The 21,016-nt window shown below is 49.3% G+C and overlaps 1 protein-coding gene across 4 annotated transcripts in view; it reads left to right on the top strand.

The window, feature by feature from the left end:
* Nucleotides 1-7,508: 7,508 nt before the first annotated feature.
* The window catches only part of KLHL29 (kelch like family member 29), a 304,459-nt gene continuing 290,951 nt past the window's right edge, over nucleotides 7,509-21,016 (top strand). For 2 of the 4 annotated variants that reach the window (XM_041756134.1, XM_041756129.1), the window contains exon 1: nucleotides 7,509-7,864. The gene's annotated coding sequence lies outside the window, so the exon portion shown is untranslated. The remainder of the gene's footprint in view (nucleotides 7,865-21,016) is intronic. The other 2 variants (XM_041756131.1, XM_041756130.1) reach the window with 1 other exon arrangement.

Genomic DNA, 21,016 nt, shown 5'->3' with positions numbered 1-21,016 from the left:
GTCTGCATTAAAATGTTTAGACTCAAGATCCACCAATTTTCACATCCTTTGGTGTAAAGAATATAAGAAACAATTTTAAGAGGAAAGTTAAAGGCTGAGAACAGCATCTGGCACACAGTGAGTGCTAAACTAATACCAGATATTGGTGATATTTTCGTCAGCAGTGTGTCATCATTTTATATACTGTCACCCCAGCTAACATCTCTGTTGCTTTTGAACAGTGCGTACATGTCTACAACCACATGTCGATCTTGATTCCCAGGAAAAAGAGCCTTGATTATGGTGGTGAGGCCATATCTGCAAGCCTTTTAAAACCCTAAGTTCAGTTTAGTAGGATTCGTTGCAGATTGGTACGTAAATATATCAGGTCCCAGATATTGTTCTGACTCTCTTGAAGCCCTCCTAGGTTTCTCTAACCCGCCTCTTCTAGTGTCTAAGTTCTAGCTGTTTTTAGTAAAATTTTACATTAGCCAGAACTCTCTGGCTAATTTTGAAATTGACCTAAAGCTACATTGACATTATCAAAGGTTTAGAGTTAGCCAGAAGATACTTGTTGCTTTCCAGGAAAATCCACAGCCACCTAAAGGAAACATGTCTGATTTGCAGTCCTTTTCCTGAATCGGCAATAAGTAAATCTATAAAGGATTGAAATGTTTTTTTAATGAAATCGTCGGGTAAATATTTTTCAAAGGTTTAGAAGTAGTGAAAAATGTTAACATAACAGGCCTGTACTGTTATACTTTTCCACGTTTGTCTCCAAAAGTCTAGAGGAGAAACCTTTTATCTCAACAATACTACATTCTTCAATTTATAACAGTCTCTGATTTTTAAGTAGTTTCTATTCAAAACATCTTTTATTACCTGATACAAATGTGCCTTCCTTTATACAATCAGGTAACATAGCGCATGTGCCCTTTTTTTCCTTAGAGAACCTAATTGTAGAACCCATTCATCTTGCATGCTTGATGCCTCTAACCCCAACTCCTCCCTTTGGGTTTTGTCTGTTCTAGGCCTTTCCTAAATGTCTCCCTTTGCCCCGTGGTTTAACCTGTAAGTTACTCAAGACCTCTTCAAAGCAAGTAGGTGACAAGTCTTAAATAAATAAAAATAAATGAATGTGTCTCTGACCAGTTGGGTATGAACGGAATTTCTAATAAATCAGCCACAGATTAAATATCAAAGGGGAAAGATTCACTTAGGGAAGCCCATGCATCCTTTTTGTAATGCAAACTGGCAAGTCCTTCTGTTATATCATTTTAAATTTTCAAATATAATATTTTCTTATAGCAAGATGCACCTGGACCAGATGGTGATTTTTATCACAGACTCTGGGTTATATTTAAGGCCCCTAGTAAATATTCAGTAGGTCCCCTGAGTTCAGGCCCTCTTGCCTCTGGTTCCCTGAGGACAGAGCCTCTGGAGCCAATCTGTTGACAATCATGTTTCCACCAGGCAAGGCCTCATGAATTCTTCTTCCCGGACTCACTTCACAGGAAGTGTGTACAGCCTCACAGATTCGAGTAGAGATAAGCACAAAGGTGAAAAACGTAGTCACATATTCCAAAGTGGCTGAAAACATTAGATATCTCAAATATCTCAGACTCCCATAGTGTGTGGAGCATCATTCCCAACAGCTCTGTCTTTGGGAAGAAGAGTGAATTTGTCCCCACCCCCACCCCACCCCAGGGAGAAGGGGTGGCCTTTTGCTCATAAACATGACAGGCAGCCTCAGCTTTGGGGATGTGAGAGTAAATGGTAACTCCCAAGGACAGAGCCCTGGACCTGACCACATTCATTAATTAGCTGATGAAAATGGGTTCTGCTGCCAAAGGCTCTGCAGTGTGCTCCCTCTGCCTCCATCTGTGCTCCCCCCACAGCCCGTGTGGACTGTGACACCCTCTCAGGCAGCCTGAGTCCTGGCAGAGGGCAGAGAGCGCGAGGGTGTGTCCTGGAGATAGTCAAAGCAGGGCAGTCACCTGCCCTGGATGGTCACTGTCCTGCCTCAGGGCTTCAAAGTGACCACACTAATGACATGGTCCTGGTCCTAAGTTCCACTGAAAAGTCAGAGGCAGATAAAAGACAGTGGCACCAGTGGATTCTGGAGTCAAACAGGGAGCAAGCAGGCCCTTTACCTCTTTATTCTCAAAAACAGCTCAAAAATATGTGTACGCAAAGAGCTACCAAAATTCCACCCTCTCTCAAAAGTCTCCTGAATTTTCCCTTTAGTGAACCTGCTTCAGCGAGTGAAAGAACCCTCCAACACTCAAACAAAATAAATGCTCCTTACAACCTATCCTACCAATCATTCGGGTTTTCTTTTTTGTACTCTCCCGTGGGGAAACACTGGCCCTTTCTCAAATATGGAAAAAGTTAAGTGAACAATTCACCACTCAATAAATATGTATGGAGCCACTATTAAATCCATTTCTTTGACCACTGTGTTTGCAGAATCACTTATCAATGGGGAGAGTAGAATCCTTCTTCTCTTAAGAAGCCCAAGCAGTGTTTCCTGTCAGTTTTGGAGTCGGAACCACCCAGGAAAATTGTTAGTGGCTAATTAGCGCTCTGCCACCTGCAAAAACGGGTACTAAAAAAAGGTGCTGAATTCCTGCCATTGAGAATGAAAAGAGAGAGAGAGAGAGAGACAGATCACTGGTTTTATTCCGAATCTTAGAATCTAATAGTCCATTGATTTGGGCAGAGAAGGAAAATACACTTGCATTTCCACCCGAAGGAAATGATTGTTAAGGAGTCATGTTTCAGAAGCTATTCAGACGGCAAGTCCCCCAGTCTGGGGATCTTACCTCCTCTGCCCTCTTGGCTGGTCTGGGCTCCTCAGCCTCCCATGAAAACCTCCTCACCCCACAAGTCCCCTCCGAGACTGGCCTCCTCCAGGAAGCCATCCTGACCAGCCCAGCTCCTCCAGACCATCCCCTGGACCCCACAACACTCAGAGTCTTTTCCCCTCAACTGAGCCCTGAGTTCTATTTCTTGGTAACAACCACTGTTACCTTAAACTCTATCAAAAACCAGAACCAAGTATTGTGTTTGGCTGCCTTGACCCCTTTTGGGAAACAAACTATCTTATACCTTCCCTATATTTTGGAGCGCCCAGCACAGAGCCCCACTCAGCGTGCAGGAGGTCCTCAGCAAACGGCTGACTGAAGGATGAGCATGTGCCTTTGTGACGCATCAAAGAGCAGGGTGGCTACAGCGAACATTCAGCAGCTGTGACTTCTTGCTTCCTGCTTTAATCAACACCATGGGCTTCAAATGTTGGACACACAGTAGGTGCTAAATACACTTTTGTGGATTGATTAACCACTGGGGCAACGACTTATAGAAGATTTATTAATGCTTTTGATGGGAAATGAGGGTGGTTTTAGTGGAGCATCACGTTAGAAAAACAAAACAGCAAATACAAAACCCCAACCAGCAGAGGGGCTGGCTCCTGCTCTGTTTACACCCACTACACTCCCAGAAACAGATGTCCTCTCAGACCTGAGGGTTTCTGATGAGGCATCCACTCTTCCAAGTGACCTGCACGTTCAGTAATCAAAGAGCTGTTTTTCCCTCTTCTTCAGCAGTCCCCTGTATCCCAAGACTGATTTCCAGTTCTGGGTCCAGGACCAGATGCCGAAAAAGGCAAAATCAGCATCCACTGTGTCTACTCGAAGGGAAAAATCACCAGGCTAATGACAAAAGAAATTGCGTTCATGTGTTGAGTGTGGTGACAAGAACAGAGGCTTTGGAACCAACCAACCAGGCTCAAATTCCAGCGTGGCTATGTCCTGGATATGTGATTTCAGGAGATCACCTACCCTCTCCATGACTCAGCTTTTGGGGCTGGCAACACTAATTCCACAGGTTGCCGTGATGACTAACAAGATGTCATGGGTAGAGTACCTGATACAATGCTTGCCATGTAGGAGCCACTGAGTCAAAGATGTTTTGTTGTTGCTATTATTACAAATGTCCATAAGGAGAGAAGCCCATCTCAGCCACAGTGGGCACTCCAGGCACTCCCGACGTGGGTTCCTCTGGTGCCTGTTTAGTGACCGGTAGTAGCCTTTCTAGCACAAAGCCCTGGTCTGATCACACAAATAGCAGGGGAATGAATGCTCTAGAACATTCCAGTGCACTTCCCTGTGCACCACCAAGTCCACTCCTTCACATTAGGACAGAGAGGGCTGCCTTGCTGCCTTTTTTTAATTATTATTATTTATTCATGAGACACACACACACACACACACACACACACACACAGAGAGAGAGAGAGAGAGAGAGAGGCAGAGACACAGGCAGAGGGAGAAGCAGGCTCCATGCAGGGAGCCCGACACGGGACCCAATCCTGGGACTCCAGGATCACGCCCTGGGCCGAAGGCAGGCGCTAAACCGCTGAGCCACCCAGGGATCCCATGAGCCACCCAGGGATCCCGAGAGGGCTGACTTTAAAAGCACATTTCATGGTGCTCATCTTGTGCTTTGTGGAGAAATGCTGGACGAGGGCAGAAGTTCCTATGTGCAACCACCAACAAATCCCACTTGCCATGAGAGCGATCCTTGCCAACCGTGGGACATTTTCCACACACTAGAGAGCAGGGCAGTGAATAACCCAGAACGGATCGCAGACACCAGCAAGATCTGTGGAGAAAGAGAGGAGTTCCCTTATACAACACAAAGCAGATCCAGTGTAGGTCGCCAAGGCCCATGGGGGAATTGGGGCAGATGACAAGGGCAACAATGCTCCAGATGAAATGGAGCTCATGTCTAGATGAGAGCAGATCCTTCAGAGGCAGCTATGTCCAACTCCTAACAGCTTCCAGCAGGGCAGAGCCCCACTGCAGAGGAAGATCTTGGCTTCAGACCGTGGAAATCCTTATTTGCATTCAGGCTCTGGGGATGGAACATGGGTGGGTTGGAGAGAGGGTAGACAAGCCCTCTGTGATTCTAATTTGCACAGCTTTTTCCACTCTACTGGCAAGCCAGGCACCCCCAGCGAGCTGTTATCCAGCTTGAACCCTGGAGGCACTGCGACACTTTGAGACTGGCACCCTTGGCAGCACACAGGCCAAAGGAAGTCTTCTTCAGTGTAGACTGGAATACAGCCAGGCTTCTCTCCTCTGATAAGGCCTATAGGGAAACGGGGAGAATCCCCATACCTTCACTTAGAGATGTAGCCGAGGAAGGATTCTCGGCTTGTTCTCGGTGTGTTTTTCCTTCTTTCATTTGAGGCTCATTCAAAATGATCTGGCCTCAAATTGCCAGAACTTAACCTACCCCAGACCCCGCAAACCTTAGCTACACTTCCATGATGCCTGCAGCTGTCCTGGATGGTGCTGCCCCAGAACGAACAGAGCAGAGTGGATTCTTACACGCTTACATGGCACCCAGGGTGGGGGGGGGGGGTCCCTGTAGATCAATCCTGAGAGTGGCTTCCTAGACACAAATGGACACCCACTCACCCTGTGTATTTAATTGTCCTCCTCTTTGCCTCAAGTTGCTTGTGGTGTTACCTGTTGTTACCTGTTGCCTACCTTTTTAAAATCCTGAATAATCCCTTTTCTCCATTTTCCCATCCACAGTACTCTTCCATCACTTTTTATACACCATTTTAACAACTTAGCATTCAAGCCCTATCTTCCCCTTCAGGTATTGTTGAGGACCCTGGGGGCTCTCCTGCCTCTACTCCCCCACTGCCTCCCCTTGCAGGCACCCTGTGTCACTCCCTCCAAGACATACCACTTTCCCCCAGCTGCCCCCTCCATCCAGGGTGGATTCCTCCCCTCTCCCCAGGCTTCACACACCCAAAACTTCATTCCATTTTTTTTTTTCTTTTTCCAGGAAATGCAGTTACTCTTTCACCGATGTGCCATTTCCCTGGTGTCCTCGTTCCCTGTCACTGAAAGTCCTCCTGCTACCCTCAGTAGATTATTATTATTTATTATTTATCAGCCGCCACACTGTACTCTGCTTCCTACAAGATATTAAAGAAGACACAATCCCTGCACCGAGTTTACAGCCAAGGAGAGCAGAGGCCTGGATTCAGACATCACAGGAGGGAGCCGAGCGCGGGGGATTTGCGGACCGAGGGCTCCAGCTGCCCTCGCGGCCCGGGAGGAGGAGGGCGGGGCCCGGCCCAGCTCTTCTCGGTTCCAGCCCGCAGCTCCCTACTTTACCGCACCCCCTCCCCAGTTGCTACCCCGGGCCTCCGGCCTCGGCAGCTCGGTCAGGGAGGGGCGGAGGGGTGTGGGGGCGAGGGGAGGAGGTTGAAACCCACGAACCTTTACATTCAGGCTGGGGGTAGGAGATACATTTCCTCTGAAATGCAAAACCAGACGGGGGGGGGGGGGGGGAGGAGAGGTCAGGGAGTAAACACCAGAACTGGAAGAGTTACCAGGGAAGACTGGTGCTGAGATGGAATGTTCTGGCATCATGGAAAATCCCGCACTGGGGGCTGCCACGGGCCTCCAGCCAGACCTTCCCAATTAGGGTTGCTGGTAGGGTCTGTGCAGCCGGCAAGTGTAGACGGAGAGGCGAGGGGAGTATAGGCCACGGGGGGGGGGTGCAGTGTTGGGGAGGGGGTGTCCGTGTAGACACGCAAGGCTGGTGTGGCCTGTGTGCGGGCTGAGTCGACGGAGAGGTCGGGTGGATTCGGGTGGGCGGGTGTGCACGGGAGAGCCCGCGTGCCGCGGGGAGGGCCGAGTCCGGGGGGGGGGGGGGCTGACTCGGAGCGCCCGGGCGAGGCGCCGTTCTCCGGAGACTCCGATTCCTGCTCCCTGCCGCGGCTGGAGCGTCCTAGGGAGGGCGGAAGCTGCAAGACGATCGGACTTTTCGTTCTCAAACTTTTCCGCCAGTTTCCTCAGGTGTTGAGAGCAGCCGGGGAGCCCGCCTCGGCCGCGTCCCCCAGCCCTGGGCCGGCGGGGCCGGGAGGCCGGGGCCGAGCAGCCGGGGCCACGCGCCGCGCATCCACCGGGCGCGGCCGCCGAGCGGGGCGAGCCGGGAGCCGCCGCGGGGGGGGGGGGGGGAGGGGGAGGGGCGGCGGACGGACCGACAGACACACCCGCCGGCGCTCCGGCCCGGGCCGCGCGCGGGGCAGGGGATCCCTCGGGCCGGGGAGCGGCGCCGGGTGCCCTGCCGGGGGCGCCCCGCCTCCCCCGCCGTCCGCCCCCGCCCACTCGGGCGCCCGTGATTGGCTCCGCCCGCCCCTGGCTGCGCGCCGGAGCCCGCCTCCCTCGCAGCTAAAGAAGACGGTCCCCGGAGCGGAGCGAGCCAGAAGGGAGCATGGTCCCCGCGCCGCGGCCGCGCCAGCCCCCGCGCCGCCGCCGTCCCCGCCGCCGCGGACCCCGCTGCAGCTCCCGCCCCGGCCCCGGCCCCGGCCCCGGCCCCGGCCCCGCAGCGCCCGCCCGCAGCCCCCGCGGCCGCCGCGCCTGAGCGCAGCCCCCGCCCGGAGCCCGAGCCCGAGCCCGGAGCAGCCCCAGCCCCGCGGCCGCCGCGGCTGCGGGGAGAGGGCGGGGGCGATGCTGCCGGAGCCGCCGCCGCCGCCGCCGCCTCGGTGAGAGCCGCGCCGCGCGCAGCCGCCCCGGCCGACAGGCGGAAGCACCGGCTTCCTCTCGCGGGCACCCTCCCTGGGCTGCCGGGAGGCGGCGGCGGCGGCGGCGGCGGCGGCGGCGGAGGAGGAGGAGGCGGAGGAGAGCCGCGGCGCCCGGAGGTGGACCTGGATCCGGTTCTCCCGGCCGGGACCCGGGCGGCCCCGGCCACCGCTACCCGCCGGCGCCGTCCCTCGTCCATCAGCCCCCCTGCGCCCACCCGCGACCCCCGGCTCTCTGCGCGTCGGGCCGGGGCCGGAGCGGCGCGGCCGCAGGTAAGAGCCGGGCTAGGGCGCCAAGGCTGCGGCGCGGGGCCCCGGGTCCTGGCGGATGCGCGGGGCCGGGCCGGGCTTGGGCGCGGGGCCCGAGAACCCGGAACGCGGGGCTCGGCTCCCGCGGCGGCGGCGGCGGCGGCGGCGGCGGCGGCGGCGGCGGCGGGAGCCTCCCGCGTCTGCACTTGCACGGCCGCAGGGGCCGCTGCGCCTGCGCTGCTCTGGGGTGAAGGGGGAAAAACTTCCTGCCCCCGGCCCTGCGCGCCCGGGTCTGCCCGGAGCCCGCACCGCGGCGGCCGGGGGCGCTGGGGGCGACTGCGACCCCGGCCCGGGCGCCCGCGCGCTGGGCCCGAGGGTGCGCGCTCCTCCCCAGGCCGCCTCCCCGGGGTGGCCCAGGGCCCGCGCCCGGCCGGGGGCCCCAGGAGGCACCGAAGGGCTGGACCCCGGGGGCGGCCGCGCGCCCTGCCGCTTGCGGGGAGGCGCGCGCCTCTGTGCGGCGGGAGCCGGCTCGAGGTTTCGCCCCCTCCCGTCCCCAGACCCTGCATTCGGGGAGCGGGTCCCCTCACTCGATCCCAAGTAACTTTCGAGGCGGAGGAGCTCGTAGCCCTGCGGGGGGAACCCGCACAGACCCCGGGGTGACCCCCCGCCCCGTGCCTCAGCGCCGTTGGGGGGCGCGGAAGGGAGAGCCCACGGGGATGGCGAGGGACCGGGTGCGGCTGGGGCGCGGGGGGCTTGTTGGTGTGCGGACGTGGCCCCCGGGACGCGCAGCGGGGAGTGTGGACGTGCGCCGACCCGGGGGTGCGCGGCGGCGGAGGGCCCACGGCCGGGGCCCCGGGGCCTGGCGCCGGCCCGGAGCGCGAGGCTTCTCCGCGGTCGCGGCGCGGGAGCGGGCGCCCGGCAGCGCCGGCCCCGGGGCCCCGAGGGAGAGGCGCGCTCGCCCCGGGCCGGGGAGCGGGGCGGGGGCCGGGGGCCGGGGCCGGTCCGAGGCAGCTCCCGGGGCAGGTCGGCTGCGCGTTCGCTGGGGAGGGCGGGGACGCGCTGCCTGCCTGCGGCCGGCCGCCTCGGAGGAGGGGTGGGCGCCGAGCGCGAGTCCGGGTGCCCGGGTCCGCCAGCCGACCAGCCGGTGGTCGTTCCTGGGCTCTGGAACCCGAAGGGGCCAGTTAGCTGGTCCCCCCGCGGGCCCCTGGGGATGCTGATGGGTCAGGAGCCGCCGCCTCGGCCGTCCCTGCCGCTCTGCGAACCCTCTGCCCCGCGGCGCGCGCCCCGGGCGGACGGCGGACCAGGTATTCGCGCAGCATCAGGCAAGACCTCGGCGCGGGAGGGGCCTGGAGGGGCCTGGAGGGGCCTGGAGGGGCCTGGAGGGGCCGGACGGTTGAGGACGCCTTGCTGCTGCCGCCCGCCAAACTTCCACTTCGTCAGCTCAGGGACAGTCAGGCTCCGGTGATGCAGGCTCCATCCTCTCATCAGCCGAGCTACGCTGGGCTTCGCCGGGATTCGGACTCCTCTTGCAGTGACAGATCTGTCCTGGTTACCGCTGTATTGAGCCTCATTTCTTAGGTCTCTTTAAAGTCATCTGTCTGGTCCCTACAGAGTTCCTCCCCCTGCCATATGGTCTCATGTCCAGCCCAGCCCTGGGAGAGCATGTTTAAGGAATTATTTCCGTGTGGGGTGAATGGCAGATTTAATTAGCTCACTTCATTCCTGATGTTTTTGAAAAATTACATTGGGCGAGCATAGAGCTAACTTTTTCCCTCTTAGGGGGGTGATGAACAATTTTATGGAATGCTCATCCCTGCACTTGGCTCGGTAGTTGCCCTGTAATGCTCAGGTGAACACTTTAAGGCTGCTTGGTATGCATGTATTGGAATAGTCATATCTTCTGGGTGTTTATACAGGTATGGAACTGTGTGCCACTGATGAATAGAGTCTCTGTCCCATGCATTGTTCTGAGTGCACTTGATTTATCATCCTACTATAAATCAGGGAATTACTAGCATATGTGTCCTCAAACTCTATATGAATTTAATGACATTTAGATTGGCTTATGGGCTGATGCATTTAACGAATTTTAATAACTTTTCTGTGCAAGCATTTTATAAACCATATTTGTCCATGATTAAGAGAAAAACATTTTCTTCTGCTCAGTCTCCCCATATCTGCACAGTTAACAGAAATTTATAGGTCTCCAACTTTCATTTGCAAGCAACAGCCTACAAACGAAATACCTAGAGTTATACTGAAATTTTTTTTAAAAAATCCTATGGTAGCTATGGTAACAAATAGATGAAGGGTTATTGGTTTTCATCTGTATGTGCTTGGGGGGGGGGGTGGATCTAGTGTTGTGTCTTTTTAATTATGTTTCTAATGAGTGGTGGTCATACTTCAAGTACTCAGTGTTGGGAGATAAGCCAGACCGAAAATTCAGTTTTGTGAAAGGTTGATTGGAACAAAGACTAGTAGAGCCCAAGAGAATGACTTCTGCTAACTGCAGCTCCTCATATCCAGAAAGCAAATAGATAAAACCTTTTTTTGTTTTTCAAGTAGATGAGAATTGAGTTAGTCCCTTTAAGATTAGAAAATGTATTTTTCTTATAAGCTCTTACCAGAGGAACCTTTAGATCGGCTCTTGTTTTCTAGGAATAAACATGTTAGAAGTGTGGATGTTGGTGTGGATTGAGTGTCAGAGTTGTTATCAACACCTGTCAGTCTAAGTGAGGCATATCATTAGTCTATTCAAATCTTGCCTGTTTCAATATTCATGCATTTCCATGGTAATCCATTCCATTTTTGTTTACTTAGTCAACCTTATAAATCTTTGGCATCAATTTCAGTTGTGCTGTCTTTTTTTTCCTTTTATTTATCAATTGATTGGGCTACATATCATTCCCAGTTTAAAGCTTTTCTGTTTTTTCCCCGCTAGTTTCCAAAAGTTTACACTATTACTGGTTACACACAGATATAGAGGGGTTAAATTTTTAAAATAGACTCCAGTAACACCATTGATGCTAATGCAGTTTTTTAGCATCTCATTTGATAATGTGTGTGTGCCTCAGTATTTTTTTTTTTCTTCCAGCAGGCTTACCGTAAAGCTTCCTTGCTTTATGGCCCGGGGACGTCAGTGCAATCCAGCAGAATTGACTAAAGATTTTCCTTCCTCCCTTCCTCTTTCCCTTCTTTCCTTCCTTCCTTCCTTCCTTCCTTCCTTCCTTCCTTCCTTCCTTCCTCCCTTCCTCCTTTTGCTCCTTCCTTCCTTTCTAAGTTTTATTTTTTTTCCTGCCCTATTGTGGTTCAGGGATTCTGTATGTCTTCAGATATATCTGCCTAAACAGACTTTGGAACTTCGTGTCTCGGAACAGGCCTATCCTTCTAGGATCTTTTCTAGTAGTAGCAAAAGACAGAAGGTTCTGGAGCATCAGAGGATTTTGCAGATACAATATACATTTAGTCACAGCGTACAGTGTCCCTAGGATCATTGTAATATTGTAAGTTCACTGAACAGGCAGCTTCGCTTAAATGCAAGCCATGATGTTGCTCACCCGCTTTCATTTTCCTTTCTAATGATGCAGTCCCATGCTAATCACACCCTGTATATTTCAGAAATATCAAGGCAAGCATTAGCACGCTACTGACTTATTAGGATCAAGCAGAGTAATTGGAACACTTAAGTTCAAAGTCAGATGGAGAAACGGAATTATAACCAACCTTGTGATTCTATAATCAGTCAACTAAATGCCTGTGTTGGGGGTAGGGGGAAGAAGAAATACTGTAACTAAGAGATTCAGCAACGGGTTGTGGAAGGGGAAGGTAAACCAAGGCAGAAACCATGTGGATGACCAGAGAACAAGAAATCTCTTTGTAGACACATAAATCACACGGAGACCCAAATGTTTAGAAACTGGAAGGATATTTGTATTTTGTGCAGAAGAGGCTCATTTGCTATTTATTACTCAGGAAATTGAGGGCCATTTCCCAATATGCTAGAGAAATTGGGTAACATAGTCACCGGAGAGTACTTTCATCTGTAGTAAATTTTGCCATAGAAGTGGTCTTAATAATTTTGGTTAAGAGGGAAAAGTGAGTCAGGATTCTTTATATATGCCTGTCATATCAAAAATGATCAGAGATCAGGACCACTCTGAAAGCAGATTCTGTGGCAGATTCTGTGGTTCTTCCCGTAACAGCTACAGGCTTACTTTCCCAACACCCTAGGCCAGGAAAGTAGTCTGTACTTTCTTCAAAGACATCACTTGAAAACAGGGAAATTGGAGCTGCAAATTAAGGTGAGGCAAGTTGATCATTAGCAACACAGCTATTTGTGGAATGAACTTAATTGTCTTGGGGGCATTTCTACCTTTAGGGTGGGAAGGGGAAGATTTCTCATTTCCCTTAAGAGAGGATATCTGCTTGAGGCTCAGATGGTTTGTAGACTCTCAACAGCAGCTTCTGATGATTCAGAAGCTAAAACAGAACAGTTGAGCACTGTTATGGCAGGGGATCGCGTTTGGGCCAAGAGATCAGTTCCCCAGACATTCAGAAGCTGCTATTGGCCCCACAGGTATCAATTTTTATAATTATTTTATAGAGTTTTGAAAATTTTTTAAAGGTTGATTTATTTGAGGGAGAGAGAGCACATTCACATGAGCAGAGGTGGGGGCAGAGGGCAGAGGGAGAGAATCTCAAGCAGACTCCTTGCTGAGCACATGGGGCTCCATCTCAAGAATCTGAAATCATGACCCGAGCCGAAATCAAGAGTCAGATGCTTAACTGAGTGAGCCACCCAGGTGCCCCTAGAGTTTTGAAATTTTTAAACCATTAACTCTTAAGGCTACACACACATACATAAATATGTATAAAAACATATACACACACACATAAATACAAATATATAATCTGCTTTTTTTAAATTGTGGTTTAAAAACACATAATATTTACCACCTTTACCATTTCAAATGTATATAATTCTGTAGTATTAATATTCACATGATTGTGGATACCCACGTAAAACTGAAACCTTGTTCCCAGTAAACATCAACTGCCCATTTCCTCCTTCCGCAGCCCCTGGCAACTACCATTCTACTCTCTTTTTCTGTAAATTTGACTCCTTTGGGTAGCTCACATACGTGGAATCCTCCAGCTCGTGTCAATGAACATGGGTGTACAAATACCTCTTTGAGACCCTGCTTTCAGTTCTTTTGGAGACATACCTAGAAGAGGGATTGCCTCTACTCTATCACTTTCTACACTAATATATATTACATTGATCTTCTGTTCAAGAGACTTGGCGAAAATGCAGTCAACAGAATACAGTCAAACAAAAAATGCAATAGGTGGGACTGACATTTGTTCTTCCTTTCCTCTGTGTACATTTCCTGGCAAGTCTCTCGAATCTCTTCTCTTTTGCTTTTAGGGCTGGTCTGAGTTGCAGCGATATTGAAGAGCAGGTAAAGACGAGGGCTTAGTGTCAGAGTTGAAGTCCATTCCCTGGTGCCTCCTAGCTGTGTGACCTTGGAACGATCCTTAATCCCAGTAAGCTTCAGTTCTCTTTTATGAAGATGGAGGGAATAATCATGCCCGATAGAACCCCAGTAAAACATGCATTCCCGGTGTCTGGCCTAGAGAGGTGTTCTAGAAAGGAGAAGTTAAGTGAAGTAGTAATGACAGAATTGGCAGCAACAACCCCGGGAGATCTCAAACTGTAGACACCTATCCTGCTAAATTTGATCATAAATGTTTTCACGGTACACCACAGTGTATATGTATATTCTGTGAGTCTCATTATCAGTACTTACTCTGAAAAGCGTAAGAGATTTGCATCACAATTACAATAGTTAAAAATATCCTTAAGTGGATTTGGTATGTGAACTTTTAATTCTATTTTTTAGCATCATAATTTTAGAGTTGATAGGGATTTTAGAGGTCAGCTAGTTTAGCTATTATTCAATCATCAAACCTGTAACAAATGCCAATAATATGATAATAATAGCTTCCAAGCTTCCAGTTTTGATTGCCCACTATATTTTAGTACTTTACATATATTATTTCTAATCCCCATATCAGCACTGCAAGGTAGGGATTATCCACATTTTACAAATGAAGATGAGGCTCAGAGAGGTAATCAGCTGACCCAAGACCACAAATCTAGCCACATTGTACAGCTGTTTGAACCCAGATCCATCAGCTACCAGTTGGTCTGTCTTGTCTTTTCTGTGTGTGTGGATGTGTTTCTTCTACTCTAGACAGGGTCTTAGGGCATTTGCATTTCTTCACAATGCCTTTTATTTGCCAGGGACTGTGTTGTCTGTGCTAATGAACATTTTAAATAAAGTAATTCTATTAGAGGGAATATGAGCTCAAGTAAGAATTATTCAGCAGGTTTGATTAGTGTTCACTGTACTTTTAGATTTGCCCACTTGCTTCCATTTACTCTGGTCCTGGAAGGCTAATGAGAAAATCTTTTAGATGCTTTTTTAATGCTTCTGTTCCTGTAGGAAGACCATGTAATAAATAAAAAGGAGATTGAAGAGTAGAAGTGGTGTGCAGACAATTAAGGATACACCAGAAGAACTAAAGACTAACCTAAGTTTGTTCACTTGTGAATTTTAGTGCCTAGCACAGTGCTAAGCACAGAAACTCCTTAGTGAAAATGTTTGCCTGCATTAATTTATGCCCAGAGAAGGTGTCAGGTAATAGACATCAAAGACTACTTTTTGGATTTTCTTTTTATTCAGTGGCTATGTAGTTATATCTTCACGGTTTTTTATTGTGTGGAATTTTAGATACTATATTTGGGCACATATCTATAAAATATGCTTGTTGATGAATTCTAACTAATCTAAATGGAATCTTCTAGGATTTATGACTTGAGACTTTGAAGACTAATTTTCTTGGAGCTTCTTCATTCCACTGATAACTTGAATCTATTTGGCACTTTGAGAGTCAACACAAAGTCCATCCTTCGTATCACACTACTTGCAGGGCGTTGTCCCCACCAGATTTTTTAATTTGCGGCACTTCACAAAAGCATTGTTTTGGAAGGAAATAAAATACCCAGGAATTTTTGTATTTCTTCTTTAGATTAGTTTTTTGTGGGGGGAGACAGGTAGAGGGTGTGAAGAGAGCTGTGGCAGACACCACAAAGATATGTTGGCTCCCTGTTTTAACTCTTCCAGACCTCGTTCAGCTGAGGAAGACTTTTCCAGTCTGAGATCCACCACCAGAAAAGCATGATTACCGGTACCCATGATCACCTGTAACTAAGTAACAGCACAGGAAGCGCCAGGCAAGGGCCGGACCACAGAGGGCACCGGCCTGTCCAGCCCCGCCACCTCCCCCTTCCTTACTCCCGGGCTGGTTTTTGACCCTAAAAGTAAAATCAGGCACGAGGCTTTCTTTTTCTTCAAGTCCACAAAGCTCTCAGAAGCAGGGTCAGGGGTGAGGCAGTGAGGCAAGAACAGACAAGAGGACTTTCTCTGTCTTGTAAAAAGGAAAAACTAGTTGTAGGCTTAGGGCAAATTAGAGACCTAACAGTTGCCAGATCATCCCTGTTTTCCTTTTGGACACTTAGAGACGTTGAGATGTGGTAGGGAACAGTGAAACCGGGATTTAAATAAACTTTCCTTTCGTTTTACCTTCTCTTTTCAAATTGCCGGCTTTTGAGCATTTGCTTTTGGATCAAAACTGCCACTAAACTTAGCCTCTCAAGGAACTTGAATGATAAGATATTCAGCTCCTGGAACTTCGAAATGAGTGTAGACTCAGCAACTGTTCACTGAGTAGGCACGGTGCAGAGGACAGCTCCTTTCGTGTGGCATCTCATTTGTTGCTCACCCAGTGACATGGGCGGAGTTACTCCCATTTCTCAGATGAGTTCTAGAGCGAGAAAGCATTTGCCAGCAGTCAGATCGACAAACACGGTGCTGGATGGGTTAAAGGGATGAACAAGCCTGGCCTCCAGACAACTGCCAACCTATGAGAAAGGGAGAGAGCCAATACCCCTTTTTCATACAGAATATAAATTGCTTATTAAAATAACACAGTAATTACACATTTAGCCACATTGCTCGCTGATTACCACAGTTGCTATAATAAGCTGAGGGTCCAGCTAATTTTATTTTAAGGCCTGAAATAAACTCCAAGAAATAGAGACCTTACCCGTATGATTTCAGATACCTCCACACTTAAACGGCTGTCATCACCATTTGTAAACTGAGCAAAAGTGTGATTCCGAATTCTCTTGAAGGCTTAGGTCAAACTGCCTCCCTTCTTCATGGTCAAAGGCTACTTAAGGGGCATGGACTTAAACTTACGTATGAGGAGTGAAGATCTGACAGTGATGTGAATTCCCGCTTACAAAGTGCCCAGAACGGGGCCAGGCATGTCACAAGTGTGTCTCTGGATGGGTTGGGTTCTCCAAATCACGTGAACAAGTGGTTATTTCTGGACTCATCTTGGGAATCGTGGCCTCCCTGAAGACAAAGACCATCTCTGTCTTTAAGCCTTGGACCTGGCCCATCTCGGGTTCTCACTGTTGGACACCCTGAGACAAGATCCCAACCAGGAGAGTTCTCAGTCTAGCTCAAAGCCCATGGCTCCTCATGAAGTCTATGGAAAGCCGGTGGAGTATGATCGATGTTCTGATCCAGGGATTTCCCGGGAAGTGCTGAGACCAGAGGGGGAATAACCTGATCATGAATGCTGCTGTGAGGGTCCATTCACAGCACATAAGTTCGATCCTACTGCCATTGACCAAGCTCTCCAAGCCAGTAGAGAGGAGTTAAAAACAGTGCTACTGGGATCCCTGGGTGGCGCAGCGGTTTGGCGCCTGCCTTTGGCCCAGGGCGCGATCCTGGAGACCCGGGATCGAATCCCACATCGGGCTCCCGGTGCATGGAGCCTGCTTCTCCCTCTGCCTGTATCTCTGCCTCTCTCTCTCTCTCTGTGACTATAATACATAAATAAAAAAATTAAAAAAAAAAAAAAAACAGTGCTACTCTAGGTGTAGTCCTCAGACTGGTGCCAGGCCACAAATTGTCACTAGTCCTTGATAAGATACGTTGGAAGTTAGCATTTAGAAACTTCTGTTGCAGTTGACATTGCCTTGACAGCCAAGAGCGTGATCCTTAGGCTTCTCCAACGAGGTATAGACGAGTTTGGGCCACGTCAGGCTCTCACATGTGTTGTCCACAGAGTGCCATACAGTGTGAGCTGTGGTCTAGCCACGCATGGTAGGACCACAGTTTGGTTTTAATGGATTGGAGATACCAACAAAACCCTAGAACCTGGTCCTTTGTCACAGATGGGTGTAGGGTGCAGCATGGAAGCTTAGATACGGTTGTCTTGCCAAAGCCTGTGCAGTGATTTTCTAAAGCTCCTATCTAGAGTCTCTCATCAGTAAGGCCAACTTTGCCACCATTAGGATAACAAGCAGACTGAATTCTGGCCAATCCAGTAGTGCTCACCTTAGCGGGGACAGCTCCTGGGTCTGCCCTGTCCAGAACACGATTGCCATTTTGGGTGGGCCATGATGATGGGCACCTGCCCGGTGTTGACGTGCATCCCCAGTCCATCTCCCAGATGCCGAGTGAGAGCTCATACTCACGCTTCTCTTGAGGCCGTTTGTTGCATTTCTGCAACAGGCTATTTTGCATTTCTGCAACAACTGTTTTGACCTCTTGAGATGATGGGTCAGGTTTATTTTGCCATTGGATTAGCTTATTTGGTTGATGTGAAGAAATAGAAGATGACCAAGCTCTGATTCTGGTTTTCTGAACCCAAAGCAAAGGCCACAGAATTTGAGAAGTATAAGTACTGCATTTGGAAGCCAAGCTGCTGAGACCTGAAGGCTGTGTGCCATGTGTGTGGCTGATCTTCCTAGAGAAGAGCCTGCTGTAAATAGAGTGCTGTAATCTATTCGGTTCATGCTGTTCCAACCAGCTTTAATCATCAAAACTTGAATAATATTCAAACTGTGAAAGGAACATACTTCTTGCTGAAGCCTAGGTGTGCCAAGTGGAAGAGCCAGAGCATCTCAATCTATCAATCGACAGCAACACGTTGCAAAAAAAAGGGAGCACCTGGATTGCTTCATGAGACATGGGGAACCTGCCTTTCTCCACAATCAAATGACGTTAAGATTTAAAATTTCCTCCCTTCCCCCTGGAGGAGAAGAACTATTTTCATGAGAACCAGGCTTCATGGAAGTCACTTTTTTCCTCTCTGTGACATCACCAGCTTCCTCATGACCTGAAGGGACGTTTCCTCCCTGGCCCCTGGTATCTGACATGGGTGCTCTGAGACCCCTGGGGGAGAAAGCTGGCAGTGCAGAAATCATAGGGCTTGCTGGAGGGAGGGGCTTGGTTGTACAGCCTGGAGGGCACCCATGACTGGGACATAAGGGGAAGACTGCAGGCAACCGTGGAGAGACCACTAGGAAAGCATCTGGGAACACTGTCTTGCTGGGATAGACCGTACAAATCATCATCCTGTGGCAAGGGCTCCAGCACTGGGTTTCTAGATGACAGCTCCTGCCTCTCCTTATGCTGTGTCCCTCACATCCCTGAGTGGGAAGGACATTCCCACCTTGCTCAGGTTCTCAGCTATAGATTGAAGCCTTCTCTACTAGATTCTGCAGAAATCACAAAAAGCTATCTTTATTGGTGCAGGCTCTTAGGGAAGGCTGCCGGGCTGGGGTAGGCACCCCAGTGGGTGGGCACCCACTGAACTGTGAAGTCATAGTTTGAGAGCTAGCTGTGATTGTCAGCTGTTTTTTATTCCATGTGTGCCTCTCCCAGAAGGTCTGGTCTTCAGAAACATGTTTTGATATCTGGAATAGACACCTGGGCTAATGATAGTCTCCTCAGTCTTAGCAAGAGGGGAGGCAAGTTGCCTATCCTAACTCTTGGCTCCTGTGCTCCACACGACCACACCAGGAGTGAGACAGGTACAGGGGATGTGAGATTGACATCTAAGGACTGAGCTTGTGGCAGTGGGGAGGATGAGACTGGGTTCTCAGCCGGTGCAGAGTTACAATGTAATCTTACCTATGTTGAGCTCAACAACAAACAGCCTGATTAAAAAATAGGCAAAGGCGGGGGCACCTGGGTGGCTCAAGTGGTTAAGCATCCAACTCTTGATTTCAGCTCATGTCATGATCTCAAGATCTTGAGATCAAGCCCCACATTAGGCTCCATGCTGAGCGTGGATCCTGCTTAAGATCCTTTCTCCCTCTCCCATCCCCATACTGCACTTGTGCTCTCCTCTCTCTCCAAAAAAAAAAAAAAAAAAAGCAAAAAGATTGAATAGACATTTCTCCAAAGAAGATAGACCAGTAGCCAAATGAGCACATGAAAAGATAGTCAACATCACTGATAATTAGGAAAATGCAAATCAAAATCATGATGAGATACCACTTCATGCCCATTAGGATGGCTATTTTAAAAAAGTTTTTAAAAGCAGAAAATAGCAGTTGCTGGGGAGATTGTGGAGAAATTGGAAATCTTATGCACTGTTGGTGGGAATACAAAATTGTCAAACAGCTCTGGAAACCATGTGGGATTGCCTCAAAAAATTAAACCTACAATTACCATATAATCAATCCAGCAATTCTTGTGGGTATATCCCCAAAAGAAGTGAAAACAAGGACTCAGGTCTTTATACCTCCATGTTCGTAGCAGCATTATTTGCAATAGCCAAAAGGAAGAAGCAACCCAAGTGCTCATCCACAGATGAACGGCTACATGAATTGCGGTTTCTACCTACATCGGAATAGTATGCAACCTTCAAAAGGAAGGAGGTTCTGACACATGCTACAACGTGGATGAATTTGAAGATGTTATTATGAAATAAGCCAGTCACAAAAAGACAAATATTGTAGGAATCCATATATATGAAGTACCTAAAGTAGTCAGGCTCATCCAGCTGGAAAGTAGAATGATGGGTACAGGGGCTGGGAGGGGAGCAGAATGGGCAGTTCCTGTCTGATGCATACAATTTTAGTTTGGAAAAATGAAAAAGTTCTGGAGATGAGCGGTGGTTGATGATTGCACAACAGTGTGAAGATCCTTACTGATAATGAACTGTACACTTAATAAGATGGTAAGTTTTATGCATTTTTACCACAATAAAAAATAACAGACTTCTAAAAAGACATTGCAAATTGGTTCTCCTGATAAATTCTTTAAATAATTGGCTGGGGGCGTCAGGGGGAAGCATTTGCTTTGACAGTTTACCAACTCTTAGCATTCGCTGTGTCCCCAGGCCTTTGATAGGCATTGTATTTATTTTATTTGAGATATAATAATTAAGGCAAATAAGATAAAATCCACAGCTCTTAAATGTTCAGTTCTGTGAGTTTTCGATAATCGTATCTACCTGTGTAGCTACCATTCGAAACAAGAATAAAAGCATTTCCATCACCAGCCAAGTTCTCTGTACCCCAATCCAAGCCATCCCCCTTCTGGTCTCCTCCTGCCTTCTGATGGCAGTCACCATAGATTAGCTTTGCCTGCTGTTGATTTCTTAGAAATACACAGCGTGTACTCCCTTGCTGTCCAGCTGGTTTCATTCAGCATACCATGTATGCCATTTGTCCTTGTTGACATGTGTCCCTATAGGTCATTCTTTATTGTTAAGTAGTATTCCGTGGTGGTACCAGTTTGTGTGTCCATTCTCCTGTGGATGTACATTGGGTGGCACTGTTTGGAGACACCCACCAGCAAGTGAGGATGTTACTTGGCCAATTGGGGGTGTCCACACAGGTTGGGGCTGCCATACAGTTCTCTATGCTTGGGGTATTCCCATTTGACTGGCAGCACACCCAGAGTTGAATGGTCTCCAGATAATGGCATTTTGGTGACTTACTTACACTGGAAATAGGATATCCCATGGACCAGACCCATAAGTTGCCACTGAACAGATTTCTTCCCCAAAGGCACATCACAGGGGAAGCTAAATATCAAGAGGCTGCTTGGTGACTGCAATGGGGGCCAGGGGTTGGTGGGTGGTCTTAAAATGTCAGTGTCCCTGAGTTATGACTGTACCATCCCCAGCTGGGGGTGGCCACCTGCAGAAGTGACCAGATGCCTGTGGGGCAGAGTGTGGGGACAGGAGGGGGCAAAGCCCTCTCCTTGGGGAGTACTGGGGTGGCCAGTTCCCGGC

The sequence above is a fragment of the Vulpes lagopus genome, chromosome 5 (assembly GCF_018345385.1).
Source record: "Vulpes lagopus strain Blue_001 chromosome 5, ASM1834538v1, whole genome shotgun sequence".
Lineage (NCBI taxonomy): Eukaryota > Metazoa > Chordata > Mammalia > Carnivora > Canidae > Vulpes > Vulpes lagopus.
This window is presented reverse-complemented; position numbering and strand designations above follow the sequence as displayed.